The 14,302-nt window shown below is 52.3% G+C and overlaps 1 pseudogene; it reads right to left on the bottom strand.

The window, feature by feature from the left end:
- Positions 1 to 3,139: 3,139 nt before the first annotated feature.
- Positions 3,140 to 3,668, bottom strand: LOC119292902 (annotated as a pseudogene).
- Between the last annotated feature and the right edge of the window lie 10,634 nt (positions 3,669 to 14,302).

The raw sequence follows: 14,302 nt of genomic DNA, 5'->3' as shown, positions 1-14,302 counted from the left end.
ACTGCTTGCATTAGAGTAGTGTAGCATGTTACTGTTCGATTAATCCTATTCTGTTGCATAGCCTATCATTGTTGCTACATCTGTTGATACCTTACCTGCAATCCTAAATGCTTAGTATAGGATGCTACTTTATCATCAGTGGCCCTACATTCTTGTCAGTATGCCTTGCTATACTATCGGGTCGTGATCACTCGGGAGGTGATCACGGGTATATACTATACATACATACATACTATACAGATGATGACTAAAGTCGGGTCGGCTCGTAGAGTACCCGCCAGTGATTCCGATGTGGGGGCTGGAAGGACAGGTGGCTCCATCCAGGTAATGGTGGGCTTGGGTTCCCGACGGTCCCCGAGTGCTACTTTGAGGAGGAGTGACAGGGCAGGTTGAGACCACCTAGGAGACAGGTGGGCCTGGCCCTGGTCGGTGTCCGCGGTTACTTCAAAATAACACGCTTAACGAGATCTTGGTATTTGATCTGAGTCTGGCCACTGGCCTATACGCACTAACCAGCTTCGCGGAAACAGTTATGGGCACTCGACGTCGTGGTATCAGCCGAAGCCTTCTTGACGTTAGCGACTGAGCGGCGCGCGCCGGGTTGGACCGCGTAACGCAGCTTCCTTTGTAATGGAGGTTGCTAGGTCTGCTCACCGGCCGCCCATGCAACGTGCAGGTGTGCAATGGGCGATGGGCCCAGACCCCTGCACGCATAGGATTTAGACCGGCGTGCTGACCTCTCTGTTGTGCCTACGTGGGGCTACGACGTGTTGATCTTCCGAGGCCGGGCATGACCCAGGAAAGTGTGTCCGGCTAGAGGGTTCGAGCGTGTTGGGTTATGTGGTGCACCCCTGTAGGGAAGTTTATCTATTCGAATAGCCGTGTCCCTCGGTAAAAGGACGACCCGGAGTTGTACCTTGACCATATGACAACTAGAACCGGATACTTAATAAAAAACACCTAGACAAGTTCCAGAGACATCCCGGTGATCGCTTTATCACAGGGCTACGAGGGGAGGATCGTCGGGCAGGATTATGCTATGCGATGCTACTTGAAGGACTTCAATCTACTCTCTTCTACATGCTGCGAGACGGAGGCTGCCAGAAGCATAGTCTTCGATAGGACTAGCTATCCCCCTCTAATTCTGGCATTCCGCAGTTCAGTCCACCGATATTGCCCCTTTACACATATACCCATGCATATGTAGTGTAGATCCTTGCTTGTGAGTACTTTGGCTGAGTACTCACGATTCCCACGTTGAATGGGGGTGTCACAGGCGGCGGCGGGACGAGAAGAGGAGGAGGGAGAAAGCTGTGGCGGCTAGGGTTGTCTCCCCTGAGCCGCCAGGGAGGCGACGCGTGGGTCGCTCCAGTCGAGTTTAAATGTACTTCTCGTTGAGATAGTTTAAACGTACTTTTGGTGTGCCTTGAGATCTCTGTTTTCCCTATTTTACTGGGACCAACCCACTGTTTAGGGGTAAAACCTTGTAGTATTTAACATATTTTATTCTTTCATCCAGATTCATCCATCCATACTCTTTGTTTGATTCTAAAACTCGTAACAATTTTAACTTTTTGAACCAATGCTCCAATTTACATTCAATTTACCGATTAGTGTTCATGGCATTTAAATCTTTAAAACAAGATCAATCTTAGTCATGTTCTGAAAATGTCTGAATACAATTTTTGGGATCGTAATGAAACTTATATGAAATCTGAGATGAAACATGAATGCCACCGGAATGTACCAAATAACAATGATGAAAGCATGCAAAAGGAAATGAAATCCAAGTTGAAACTTTAATGAAATGCGACATGAAACAATAATAAACATGCAAACAAGAATGTAATGAAACAATAATGAAGACATGTAAAATTGTGATGACACACATATGAAACCATATTGAAAATATGTTGCCATGCAGCTTAATGTGCTCATGGCACAAAGGTAATAAAATGAGAGTCTGACGCCATGGGGATTAGGGATCTCCTGCTTGAAGAAGCAAGGGAAAAACATGTTTATAGCCGGGCTCAAACCATGAAAGATAATTTAACGAAATGGTATGATAACCCAAACATGAAAATGAAACCTGAATGTAACAAGTAACATATGGTAAATTAGTAGAACAAAAAAAATCAAATGAAACAAGTCAAAAGTAATCATTTAGTTTCATTATAGTTTCAAAACTCAAATTTTAAATTTACGTGTCAAGATTGATCTTATTTTGAAGATTTAAATACCATGACCACTAATATCCAAATGGACACATATACGATATTTGGTTCAACAGTTATAAATGGTACAAACTTGAAAATCAAATTAAAAATGCATGTGTGAGTGGGAAGAAAGAAAAATGATTTACAGTTATAGAAGGTTCCTTCCCAAAGCTAGGGTTCCTCTACCTCCCGCCGGCGAAGCCTCCGGTCCGCCTCGTCTCTGGTGGCCTTAGGGCCATGGGGGCGGAGTGGATCGCAGCCGTTGCCGGTGGGAGGGCTCCGTTTTTAGAGGGCCATGGGGGCTCCGTTGTTAGGTTTTGTGTCCTGCTCGGGAATTTGAGACAAGGGCGGCTCCCTTAAAATGGAATAAAGGTCTTCCCGCCTAGTCCCCTTCCGGTGGTGCGTCTAGCATCGCGATGAGCGTGTGAGGTGTATCTTCGGTGGATTTATCTTTGGCGGATTTGCTCGGATCTGATCCTTGTTCGTCTATGTTCGTGTCTTCAGGTTGGATCCTTCTGATCTACGCTACTGTTCATCGGCGGCGGTAGCCGTTACGGTGTGTTGGTCCTATGGGGCTTAGCACGACGATTTCCCGACTGTCTATTGTAACAAGTTTTGTCCGGCTCCGCGAGGGAGGAGCGATGATAACGGCGCGTCTTTGTCTCGCTTCAATGCTTGTAGCAGTCGTTAGCTCATCTATGAATCTAGTTGTAATTTTTATTATTTTTATTGTTTGTTGTACTACCATGATTGCAAATGAATAGATCGAACGTTTTTGGTGAAAAAAATATTGTATTGATAGACATAATACCGTATTGGTCAAGGTCAACATGTGGATACGTATGCGAATCTCCAACTAATCCGAAAAAAACGCAGAGCTTGGTGTGGTATGACCAAGTTTATTAATTTCCTTGTGCCAGATGCTAACTGCCAGGTGTGAACCGTGAGAGAAGCTGCTGCCCACTGGCCGACGACGTCTTCGCCCGGCTGGGCAACCGGCGGTACCCAGCCGCACGGCACTTGCCGCAGCTACCCAGCAGCAAGCCGCATATCGGCAACGCCGCCTTCGGAATCTCTTCCCCGCCGGCACTGCCGTCGTCGTCGTCTCCGTGGTCCATCTGGCCACAGGACGTCGAGGAACGCGTCGACGTCGCACGGCAGCGCGAGCGGGCCCTGCGACGCGCACCCGTACTCGCGCTCGGCGTCGTCGAGGAGCCGCCGGAACAGCGGGTGGTTGGCGCAGTCCGTGCGCACCATGAACCGCTCACGCTCCGGCCCGACGTAGACCGAGAAGCACCCGGCGGCCACCGCCGGCGCTGCGCCGCCGCTCCACCCAGTCCCGGACTTGCACCGCTCCAGGGTCCTCAGCACGAGGCTCCTCATCCCCTTGTGTGTTGGCATGTTGGTCACCGTGCGCAGAGCGGTCAGCCTGCACCACGCAACTGAATGACGATCGAGCGCACGCCGCTTTGCAAGAGGCTCGCCAGTCGCCACTAGCATTTATAGGTAGGTACCGAGGATATCGACATGCGCATGGCTAGATGCTACGACACACTGTTCAAAAAAAAATGCTCTTACCACATCTTGCCTCTCAATTACTTGTCGCAAAATTGGATAATTACTCATCCCAGAAATGGATAAATGGATGTGAATTTCTGCGACAAGTAACTCGGGATGAAGAAGTACATATTTTTGTCGGAATCGGGGATCCGCAAACCCAGTAAAGTTTGAACTCTGGGGCGTGTTCCAAGAAGCTCGCTTCACCGGGACGATTTGCTCGCTACACCCAAGGCTAGATCTCACCGTGCGCGCGTTATTGTTGAGAAGGAAAGAACAAGAGATTTAACCAGGTTCGGGCCATCTTGCGGTGTAAGACCCTACTCCTGCTTTTGATAGATTGGCCTCACGAGGAGGTGGTGGATGAACTAATACAGTGGGTCAGCAGCCTCGCGAGGGCTCTGGTGATGAGGATGGATCCCTCCCCCTCTCTGGTGGAGGCTAGTCCCTATTTATAGTGGTCTTGGTCCTCATCATTTATCACACAAGCGGGAAGGGATCCCACAACGGCCAATTTTAAAAGGGGACAGGAAGTACATTTTATCCTGACGAAAGATGGTCTTCGCCTGCAAAGGTCCTCGCCATGACGCAGCGGTGGGCTCGGCGATGACATCCGTCGTGCCGAGCTCGTGATCGTGGTCTCGTTGCACCGGAAGGGAAACTTCTAGGGCCCTCCTCCGGAACCCGCGCCTGTCCTTGTCTTTTTAGCACCAAAGAGGAAACTGTCCCTCATGCGCCTGCTAGCGCCCGTATGGCCTTGGTCTTCACGGCTTGCATCATTGCGGCCTCATGAGGCGAGAGGTATGCATAGAAATCTCCGCTCCTCGGGATGCAGGCTCAGGGAGCTGCACCTTGGGAGGTCTTGGTGCCGTCTACCTTGCGAGGCTGGGGGTCCTCGCGAGGGCCTTTCTCGCGTAGTATCACAGTTGGGCCATACCGGGCCGTCGAGAGGGACACACGTTGGGTCGCAGGCAAGCAAGTCTAGGTACCCCCGATCCCAGAACGCCGACAGTATCCCCCGGGCCCAAGGCCTGCCCGGCCTGGCTTCGAGGCAAAGGCAAGGAGTGAAGGGCGAAATGCCACGAGCCCCAATCGCGTGCGGGCCAGGCTTAACATGTGGCGCGCGACGGGATGCTGGCGCCCCCGCTTCCCCACTTTGCCTCGGCACCGGGCTGATAAAAGCCTTCCGCACGCTGTGGTTCCACCATTGTTCTTCTATCTTGCGCCTCCCTCCTTCTGCTCAGATGCCCTTTCCCCTGCTAGAAGTTCCTCCAGATCTGGGTGGAGCGTCGTTCTTCCTCATGCTCTTATCTTTGCCTAGGAATCCTTAGATGGCGCCTGCCGGGAAATCGAAGCCCGAGGCCCAGGTCTCAGCCTCCTCATCTCTCCCGTGGGTGCTCACGCCCTCCACATTGCCAAGGAGGGGCACCTCGCACCAGTGCTCCCGCTTACGAGTGGGGGCATACCCTGATCTGGTGTGGCTCAGCAGAGCCGAGCACCTTCACGAAGACGGTCTACCCCTTCTTTGTCCACCATGTCTTCTCCTGGCTCGTCCCGCTCTTCTTGGAATTCTTGACCTCCATCCTTAAGTACTACAGGATTTAGGCCCTCCATCTTTAGCCTAATTCCATCCTGCTCTTGCCTGTCTTCGACTTCTACTGCAAGGTCATTATGGGTGTGAGGCCCTCAGTGGCCCTCTTTTGCCACCATTTCAGCTTGCGGTTCCACGACTGAGAGTAGCGGTCCGCGTGTGTCTCCTTCGTCGCAGTCCTGGGCGGGAACGTGCTCCTGAAGGCTGGGAAGAAGATGGAAGGCTTCCGGCACCATTGGGTCTTCCTGGATACCAAGGGCCTCGATCCGCTCCTGGAGCTTCCGGTGGAGCTTCCCGAGAAGACCGCAGCATGGGCCTCCACGAAGCTCATCGATCCCCGGGCGAATCCCGTGTTGGAGCGAATCGCCCCGGATATGGAGGCCAAAAAGCAGACCGGGGCGATGATGGTGAAGGAGTTCTTGACGCAGTGCCTGGCACTGCACCAGTCGCGCTCGAGGCCTATATGGGAATACCAGGGCGCGGGTGATGATGTGAGGCGGCGCTCCACCAGTCTGACGCACGGAGAGCTTGAAGCGGCCTTGATCTTCCTGTTAGGCAACATCCCGATGGACATACCCGAGGCGTATGCCCCATTGTACCGCCGCGATGACCATGTGGCTCTGGTTGCCGCCATGCCCGCCTTCAACGACCAGGGGCTTGACCCACCCGTCGACTCCGATTCCCACGTGGAGCTGTCCTCCGATAACAACGACGGCGAGGAGGACTCAGAGGAGATAGGGGACGACGGCCTGCCGGGGGCGTCCCCTCTGTCGCCACACGAGCTCCTCCGCAACCTCGAGAATGATGACGACACCGTGGATTCTCCAGCCGTGGACTCCCCACGCTCCGCCAGGATCCTCAGGTGGTCAGGGCCCACTCCCCATATCATGCGAGCGTCTGGTCGGACGTCCTCAGGGGAAAACACGGCTGCGCCCCCTCTGGAGGGCTCCCCACACTCCAGTGGGGTGGTCGAGACACCGACCATGTCTCCGTCTGAGCTGCAGCCGAAGGATGGGGCGGGCACTGCTGGTCGGACGCGGCTCCGCCAGCCATGACCCCTTGGGGCGACCTCCTCGCATCCCCAGGCGGCAATGCCACGACGGGGCCCATCAAAGGGCCCCACGCCCGCCCCTTGGATGCGGCCAAGGCCATACCGAAGGAGAGCAGGGGCGCGCCCACCTTCGTCGAGAAGGAGAAGAAAAGGAAGTGGATCGCGCCCGAGGAGTAAGTAACCTACATGGCATTTGATCAAGCGTAGACTACGCATGTGCTCATATCGCTTTTCCTCTTGATGTCCAGGAGTGGTGACATGTTGAAGAAGAAAAAGAAGGCGGGTACTGAGCCAAAGGAGCCCCTGCCCTGAAGACGCCGCCAGCCTCTGGTCGCGGCCGCGGCGGGCGCGGAAGTGCATCATACCAGCCCAGCACAACCCTTGGTCGTTCAGGTGGCGCCGCACCTGAGCGCATGGGTGCGACACCTGCTCTGGGTGCCTTGCCAACGTCACTTGGGAGAACGGGTGCCAGGGACGCAGAGGCTCACGAGGCGGCACTCCTTGCCGCGGCCATGGTAACCCCCGCGCCAGTGGAAGGGGTGACCCCCATCCCCTTCTGGCAGAACTCGTCCGTGAGGGCGCAACGGTGCAGCTTTAGGAGGAGTCAGCCCCCGTGGACCAGCAAGCTATGAAGTCTTCAGTCCCCATCGTGCCTGAGAGGAGCCTGGAGCCTCCTGCAGCCCAAGTCGGCCTCACCACTCCTTCCCTGGCGACAGAGCCAACCGATGTGCCAACGCAGTATCCCGGTCGGACCCTCGCGCTTGCGAATTGTGGCCCCTTGATCAGGGCCGAGGCTCTAGACTAAGCTTACACCGTGCTCGGCCGGATCTACACTGACCTACAAGATGTCGATAGGTGCCTCGCGAGGGAGCGCCTGGGCTCGTCTCGGGGTGGCTCCAGGCCGACGCGTCCACCAGGACGGCCTGGGGCCGAGCCGAAGGCGCCATCACGGAGATCAGGAAGGAGGCCGCCGAAGCCAAGATGGCTCACAACACGGCGCTGGCCAGCGCAATGTCTGCCGAGAAGCGTTGCGGCGAGGCGAGGCCAACCTGAAGGCCCTTTGGGAGGAACAAGCCGCGCTCGCATAGCAGCTCCAGCAGACAGAAGATGACCTCAAGGCTCACGAGATGAGGCTCGCGGATCGTGACTCCACGCTGTCCAAGGTAACTGTTGATCAAGCCACAAAATGCGAGCGCCTGACCAAGCTGAAGGAGGAAGTGGTCGAGGCCTAGACATCCCACGCCAAGCACGTCTCCGAGGCGACCGCCAGGCTGGACGCCCAGGAGAAGACCCTTGCCGCTGTTGAGAAGAAGGCGGGCGCGGAGCGCGATGCCTTCCCCTCCATCGAGCTCAGGTCTCGCCAAGCACTCCACTCAATCTGCAGGATAGGATTCAAGGAGCCGCTGGCGACCCCTGAGGGCGGCTATGCAGGGCTCTCCTCCAAGCTCACTGAGGCGTTGCCGCCAAGGTGGACACCATCTTGGAGTACCAGTGCCGCGACCTTTTCTCCACGGTCACGACATGTGTCTTCAGTCACCTCTACCTCCGCGAGCCCAGCTTTGATTTCGACGCGGTGATTGTGCCGGTTGCCCCCGAGTCTCGCGCCACGGCGGCGGCGGCCGTGAAGGACCCCGTGGACGCTCTGGTGAAGAAGTTCACCTGCATCCCTAACGCCGGGCCCTCGGCGACGGAGGCAAGTGGCGGCGACGGCGACGGCGACAGTGACATTTACGACGAACTTGTCGTGACTGAGACAAGCGGCGGTGACTGCCATGGCGATGATGACCCCTCCCCCTAGATTTTAACCTGCAACACTTATCATGCCTCATGGAGGCGTCAGACTTGTTTGAATTTGCAAGCATTCGATGCCTGTAATAACTATTTGGACTCCATGATTTCCTCTTCGTGCTTTGTTTCCTTCTTTATTTGACTTTGTGCTCTGCGTCGGCAGGTCCCAGCCCCGTGCATACCTCGACCGCCGTTGGGGCGTCCGGATCGCCAGGACGAAACCAAGGGGTGAGGGGCTACATGGCTAGTGAGGCCCCTGAGTCACGATGCTCAGGGGTCCCCCTTGACGTGCGAGCAACCCTCATGAAGGAAACATGGGTAACAATGAAGTTAATTCGGAGCCCTCCATACCTTTCCTCGCTAGCTTTTGCCTGGGAGGGACGCGAGAAGGTCAGGTACCAGGGACCTAGTGAGGTGGCGCGTGCCAGGCCCGGCCTATGCGTAGCCCCCGTGTCCAGCCCCTCACACCTGCCTCACAGGGGAAAGCTGCATGACATGACCGTGCAAAGAGCCGAAAGGTTATCCCAAGGTTTGTGCAACCCCTAGGGCACCCTCAGTTGTTTATGCACTAGCGCGGAGCATGGGGCTTCCAGTAGGCGTGGGCATAGCAGCTGAGTGACCGTGTCGTCCAGCAACGCGGAGCATGGGGCTTCCACTTGGGCGTGGGCATAGTCGCTGTTCGACCGTGTTGTCCGCCAACACGGAGCATGCGGTTTCCACTAGGCGTCGGTAGGGAGCTCTGTGTTAGAGTCTCTAGGCGTGTACAACCATGTTTCATTCGTACGTGTGACTGGCGTGGTAGAACTAGAGGAGGTGTATCTGGGCACCCATGAGCCAGCGCGGGACTCACGAGGCCCTACCTCAAGGCGGGTTGCGCCTGAATCTTTTGGCGTGGAGCGCACTTACAGAACCTGTGTGATGGGCGTGACCTGCGCCGAATGAATCTCTGGAGGCCATCGCATGAGAAGGCCAAACACCAAGTACCCGAGGAGGTGATGTGAACGGGGCCGGCCCGCCATACAGGGCTCAGTCGCTTGGGTTTATCGACGCTGCAAGGACGGACACGAGCAAAGATGTCGTGCCCAGTCTTCTCATGCAACAATCCCGAGGAAAGATACCCGGCGCACGGCTCCCGTGATGGTGAAGCGCCGAACTATGGTTGTACGAATCAAGCCGCGCGCCCTGACTCACCCACTCTCGGTTAGCTCATGCGAGGACAAAGCACCAAGGACCCTGGGAGGTGACATGCACAAGACTGGCCCGCGAGACAAACCTCAGTCACATGGATTTATCAACACTTCAGGGACGGACCTAAGCACAGACGTCGTGCCAGCCCTTAATCATGGGCCGGTCGAGGGCGGGGTTGTTAGGGCATAGCGACATTCATGGTGACGAAGCACCGGGCACGTAGGTTGGAATACTTAGAAAATTCATCAAATGTAGAGCCAGTTCTGATACATGTATAAAACAATATAGTTGCAGAGATGGGTCCTGTCAGCTTGAGGATAATGCAGCCCGAGGGGCGCCCTCAATTGAACAAACCAAAAGGTCACCTGACAATGATGCTGCCGAGGTGTTGAGGTAGTCGATGAAGCTTGATCCTCACGAGCCTGAGGACACCGGAGGCTGGAGAGCCCCGCGAGGCCTGGTTGGCTTGCGAGGATCCGAGGCCTCCTGAGTCATCACCGCCTGACATCGGGCCTCATGAGATGTGTGCACGGCCTACGCGAGGCGCTGGTACATAGAGCCCGCGTTCATGAGGCCAAAGGGCATGCAGACATAATTGCAGGGGTAGCCCCCACTCCGGCCAACACGCGATGGCCAGAAGAGGCCCTGAGATGCGGCCCTATTGAGACCCGGGATGTCGATGTAGACGCGCAGCCCGTCGCCCGTGTCGGGGGCGACAGCTGCACTGGGTGGTGCGGGGCGACACTCGCCACGCATGGCTTGTGCCTTCTAAAGCTCCTCGATTGCATTGGTGATGAATTCCCGTGCCCCTGGCGCCTCTCGTGTTGCTCCTTGCTCGCGGGGGCGTGCGTCAAAGCACACCTTCAATTGGTGCCTGAGCACCTCCCTCGTCGCCTTGGTTAGGCCAGAGGCCCTCCAGATGGAAGCCCCCAAGCCCGTCCTGAGGGAGGCGCCAGGCGCCTTCCTATGCGGGAGGAAGGGGTGCCCCAGCTGCAGGCGTGGAGCCAGAGGTGTCACCGATGGGCTTCCTGGTCTTCGGACGACCCTTGGGGAGGAGCTACTTCTTCTTCACTAGGGTGGCCTCAGAGGCAAGATGCCGCCCTCGTCGCCAGAGTTCTCGGCTGTAGCGACACGGTAGGCATGCTCAAGAGAGAAGACCACATCTTTTTCGTCGCACGCGACCGTGATGACATCGCTACACCCTGACATCTTGAGGACATTGTAGCCATGGTGCGTTGTCTCCATGAACTTGGCGAGGGCAGGGTACCCGGGGATGGCATTGTACGGGAGGCTGATGTGGGCGAAATCAAAGTCGATGAGCTTGGTGTGGTAGTTGTCGCGCTTCCCGAAGGTGACGGGGAGGCGCACCTACCCCAAGGGTGTGGTGGAGCCATTGGTCACTCCTGAGAAGGGCTTGGTGGGCATGAGCTGATCATAAGGCACTTGGAGCATGTCGAATGTCTCCACAAAGAGGACATTGAGGCTCACGCCACCATCGATGAGGGTCTTGGTGACTACGATGTTGCTGATGGTGGGCGTGCAGAGCATGGGGAGCGCGCTGGCAGTGGCCGCGCACTTGAGGTGATCCTTGGAGTCAAAGGTGATGGTGTACTGCGGCCACCTAAGGGGGCATGCAGCATGCGGCCTTAAGCTTCGGGAGGGCAGCGTTCACCTCACGAGAGAATTGCTTGAAGACGTGATACGTCCATTTTGCATCATGCTTTTATATCAATATTTATTGCATTATGGGCTGTTATTACACGTTATGTCACAATACTTATGGCTATCCTCTCTTATTTTACAAGGTTTATCATGAAGAAGGAGAATGCCGGCAGCTGGGATTTTGGGCTGGAAAAGGAGCAAATATTGGAAACCTATTCTGCACAGCTCCAAAAGTCCTGAAACTCCACGAAAGTCATTTTTGGAATCAATAAGAATTATTGAGCGAAAGAAGTACCAGAGAGGGCTCACACCCTGGCTATGAGGGTGGGGGCGTGCCCACCCCTACTGTCGCGTCCCCTGCCTCGTGGCCCCCCTGGTGGCCCTCCGCTGCCCATCTTCTGCTATATGAAGTCTCTTGCCCTAGAAAAAAAATCATAAGCAAGCTTACGGGACGAAACTCCGCCGCCACGAGGCGGAACCTTGGCGGAACCAATCTAGGGCTCCGGCGGAGCTGTTCTGCCGGGGAAACTTCCCTCCGGGAGGGGTAAATCATCACCATCGTCGTCACCAATGATCCTCTCATCGGGAGGGGGTCAATCTCCATCAACATCTTCACCAGCACCATCTCCTCTCAAACCCTAGTTCATCTCTTGTATCCAATCTTGTATCAAAACCACAAATTGGTACCTGTGGGTTGCTAGTAGTGTTGATTACTCCTTGTAGTTGATGCTAATTGGTTTATTTGGTGGACGATCATATGTTCAGATCCTTAATGCATATTAATACTCCTCTGGTCATGAACATTAATATGCTTTGTGAGTAGTTATGTTTGTTCCTGAGTACATGGATGAAGTCTTGCTATTAGTAGTCATGTGAATTTGGCATTCGTTCGATATTTTGATGAGATGTATGTTGTCTCTCCTCTAGTGGTGTTATGTGAACGTCGACTACATGAAACTTCACCATTATTTGGGCCTAGAGGAAGGCATTGGGAAGTAATAAGTAGATGATGGGTTGCTAGAGTGACAAAAGATTAAACCCTAGTTTATAAGTTGCTTCGTAAGGGGCTGATTTGGATCCACTAGTTCCATGCTATGGTTAGGTTTACCTTAATACTTTTTTGTAGTTGTGGATGCTTGCAATAGGGGTTAATCATAAGTGGGATGCTTGTCCAGAAAGGGCAGCACCCAAGCACCGATCCACCCACATATCAAATTATCAAAGTAACGAACGCGAATCATATGAGCATGATCAAAACTAGCTTGACGATAATTCCCATGTGTCCTCGGGAGCGCTTTTCTCATTATAAGAAATTGTCCAGGCTTGTCCTTTGCTACAAAAAGGATTGGTCCACCTTGCCGCACTTTATTTACTTTCATTGCTTATTACCCGTTACAAATTATCTCATCATAAAACTATCTGTTACCTACTATTTCAATGCTTGCAGAGAATACCTTACTGAAAACCGTTTGTCATTTCCTTCTGCTCCTCGTTGGGTTCGACACTCTTACTTATCGAAAGGACTACGATAGATCCCCTATACTTGTGGGTCATCCAGACTCTTTTCTGGCGCCGTTGCCGGGGAGGTCTTCTCTCAAGTCAAGACATACCAAGTACGCATCACAAACTCATCTCCCTCGCATTACATTATTTGCCATTTGCCTCTCGTTTTCCTCTCCCCCACTTCACCCTTGCCGTTTATTCGCCCTCTCTTTCCCAATCCCCTCTCTTGTTCACTTGCCTTTTGTGTGCTCGTCGCTATGGCTAGTCCTCCTATTATCGTTAATACTCCCAATCATGAACTTCTCAATTTTAAACAAAGGGAGGGAGAAAATTGAAAGGCGCTTGGCATAGAAAATTGAAAGGCGCTTGAAAATAGATCTACTAGGAAGCAATCCACTTCTGTTCTTCTTCGCAATTTTTATGTGGGTATTACTCCTTGGAATAGATATATCCTTGATACCATTACCAGAGGGAATTTCTTGGGTATCCATACTTTTGATGCTTATAATGCTATGCTAGATTTGTTTGGTCCACCCCCTCTTTTGGTTAATGGAACTGTTTTAACTTTGGAACATGTGATGCAAAGGCTTGAAATTATTGAAAATAAAGTTGCCACTGTTGAATTAATTGAAAATTTGGATAAAAAGATCCACAATCAAATTACCCAATAGGGATCTAGGGTTGGAGTTACCTTGAAATTTTTTAAAGAAAAAGAACCTATAGTTAATGAAAGAATAGATTTAGATTCTACAAGAATTGGTAAACTGGAGGACATTATCACCAACTTAGGGTCTGCCTTTTCAGCTGTGAGAAATACCCCAACTCATCCTACCAATATTGCCAAGGTCATGTATGTTCCTAAAAATAAGGGTGAATCTTCTAGTAAAGGAAGTGCCGATATCAAATCAATTAGTGTTCACCCCAATTTTCTTGCTATCATTAAGGAACCTTTTGACACAAATGAATTTCTTGATTTCTTGCCTAGGAGCTTAATCATTACTAAAAAGAAAGAAACTCCTAAGGATAATAAGTGCTCTATTGAAGAATTGAGTGCCAAAGATGGTACTACTTAGATCTATCCTCACTTTTATGCCTAGCTAGGGGCGTTAAACAATAGCGCTAGTTGGGAGGCAACCAAATTTTATTTTATTTTTTTGTTTTTTGCTTCTGTTGAGTAATAAATTTTTATTCTACCTTTTGTTTAGATGTTTTTTCATGTTTTAATTAGTGTTTGTGCCAAGTAGAACCTATAGGATAACCTATGGTGATAGTTAATTTGATTCTGCTGAAAAACAGAAACTTTGCGCGCACGAAAATAATTTTAGTAATTCACAGAAACTTGATTTTGCGTTGATTATTTTTTCTGTAGATCCATAGACAAATTTCCCAGGACTTCCTATTTTGGTAGGATTTTTAGAGTTCCAGAAGTATTCGAGAGTAACAGATTGCTACAGACTCTTCTATTTTTGACAGATTCTGTTTTTCGTGTGATGTTTGCTTATTTTGATGCATCTATGGCTAGTATGTAGGTTGTGAACCATAGAGAAGTTGGAATACAGTAGGTTTAACACCAATATAAATAAAGAATGAGTTCATTACAGTACCTTATGTGGTGGTTTTTCTTTCTTACACTAACGGAGCTTATGAGATTTCCTATTGAGTTTTGTGTTGTGAAGTTTTCAAGTTTTGGGTAAAGATTTGATGGATTATGGAATAAGGAGTAGCGAGAGCCTAAGCTTGGGGATG

Source organism: Triticum dicoccoides, chromosome 4B, assembly GCF_002162155.2.
Source record: "Triticum dicoccoides isolate Atlit2015 ecotype Zavitan chromosome 4B, WEW_v2.0, whole genome shotgun sequence".
Lineage (NCBI taxonomy): Eukaryota > Viridiplantae > Streptophyta > Magnoliopsida > Poales > Poaceae > Triticum > Triticum dicoccoides.
Note: the sequence above shows the minus strand (reverse complement) of the source record. Positions and strands in the feature narration are given on the sequence as shown.